The sequence below is a fragment of the Perca fluviatilis genome, chromosome 12 (assembly GCF_010015445.1).
Source record: "Perca fluviatilis chromosome 12, GENO_Pfluv_1.0, whole genome shotgun sequence".
NCBI lineage: Eukaryota > Metazoa > Chordata > Actinopteri > Perciformes > Percidae > Perca > Perca fluviatilis.
Window position 1 is genome coordinate 31923489 of NC_053123.1, and position 2198 is coordinate 31925686.

Below are 2198 nucleotides of genomic sequence, written 5' to 3' on the forward strand. Positions count from 1 at the left end.
GCGAGCCCTCTGTCAGGTCCATCACTCACCCCGTCTGATTCCACTCGGTTTCGCCGCGCCCATTGCTTTTCCTATAGACTTGCTTGTTCCGCTAGAAGCTGGATGACGGCATGCGCCGGAGGTCGCCTACCACACCTTGAATCCATACCTGCCGGGCTTTGATGGGGCTGTAATGGCGGAAGGAGCATCGTAACCTTGTTGTTAAAGCTGTTGGATGTCGTCAAAGAAGACGGAAAAGGGTTTTGGTAAGGACCTCGGAGGGGGAGCGAAAATAAGAGTGAAGAGACGTAAATGAAACAAGAAGAAGATAAAAATAAGGGATAACATAAAGAAAGACAAAACCTTAGAAAACATCCGTGGCTTCGTGGCCGCGTATTGCCACACACAGCCACACATACACACACACACAAAAAGCCATTCCCAAAACCAATGAAAGTGATGGAAGCAAGCAAAGGGCGAAAGCAAACAAAGTTAAAACCCACACAAGACAATGGTGCCACGTAGAAAAGAATAGATCAACAATTAGCCTACCAACAACACTAATATACACGCTACCTTCACAGGTAGCAAACTACACGCCACGCTTCCTTCTGAGTGGTCGTGGCCCAAGCAACTCTCTGTATATTTATCGTAGAGGCAACTTGAAGGTTTATCCTGCACTCCCACCTTTGAAAGGGCTGCTGGAAATCCGGAACGGCTGAAACCAGCCCGGGCTGTAGACAAGTACTAGTCGCCGCTCACTCGTCCCACTATGTCTCGATAGGGCGCCAGTTTGTCCCAGGCTCGTTCTGGCGGCTCTCGTCTCGCTGGTCAGCCGATAGCTCGATGGTGGGAACCGCTTTGAGTGGCATCGTGGTTGCGGAACATAGCCCTGCTGCCTCTGTGCTACAGGATCTCCGTAAGGCCTTGCTTTACGACCTGTACATGCCAGCGAGAATCACGTAAGCAGCCCATGTAGCGGTGGTGGTATCCGTGCTATTATCATTTTCCAGTCGTTGACGAACTTCCTTTAGGCCCTTCTGAGGTTCGTGTGGGCGTCAGCTCAACATCTAGTCTACTTTATTGGTGTGCACAAACAGGTCAAACAGCGTAGTATGTCGTGATGCACGTGGTATACTGCGCCTCTAGTGCTCTGAGAGAGAGCGTGTGCGTTGTCGTTCCTCGTCCTTCTTCGTGCGCACGGCAATACGTTACCGGCACGAGAATGCTACGGCAAACCATCCCTTTCTCGCCTCCCACAACGCCTCTCCTCGTCCTCCTCTAACTCTTCTTCTCCCATTTCCTTGTCCACCCATTTGTTCTATGTGTTATCCTTGTTCTTCTCGGCCGTCGTGCGCCTCGGTTCATCATACGTTTTTCCTTTCGTTGGTGCAGTTGTCTTCGGATTGCACCTTCGCCGCTCTCTGCCAGAGTCGCTGTGGTGGGTATCTTCTTCTTCCTTTGGGTCTCTTTCTTCCGCTTCTTCTTTCTTGTCTTTTTCTCCTTCGTATTACTTGGCATCTTGGGATGGAGACACCCTGATTGGCAGGTTGAAATCTAGAGTCATAGGGCGGTGCAGCTTGAACCAAGTGAAAAACGTATAAAAGTACCAGGCAAAGTTGACCCAAAAACCAACAGCAGACAAGTGAGAGAATATGTGCGTGTGTGTGGTGTATAAACAATATAAGGTCTAGCCTCCCCTCGCTCATTCGTTGAAGCCAAGTCCTGCCGCCCCAAGGCCAATAGTAGTAGTCACCCATCAATAACGTGATAGCTTACTTATAACAAAAGCAGAAACCCAGCACACAATTTTAAATGGTATGTTACTTTAACCCAAGGGCAAAAACAAATAAATTTTGGACATTTAAATGCACTTAAGACACACAAGAGAAACCCACACACAATTTGAATGGATGTTACTTTAACCCAAGGGCAAAAAAAAAAATAAATTACAAAAAATGTCCACCACTTTTAAGCAGTTAAACCTCAGCAACCACTAATTTTAATGGTATGTTACTTTTAACCTTCTTTATAGGCGTAACTTGTGATAGATTTTAATTTAAATGTTTTAGTAGTTTTTAATGTTAAATAATATTCCTCTCCAAATTGGGATAGATTTTTTATATGTGACGCCCCCAGCTTATTTATTTTCATAACTCTATTTTTACTGATTATAATTATTTATTTTTGTAATTTCTCCAGAGAGAGCCGGTGGCAGG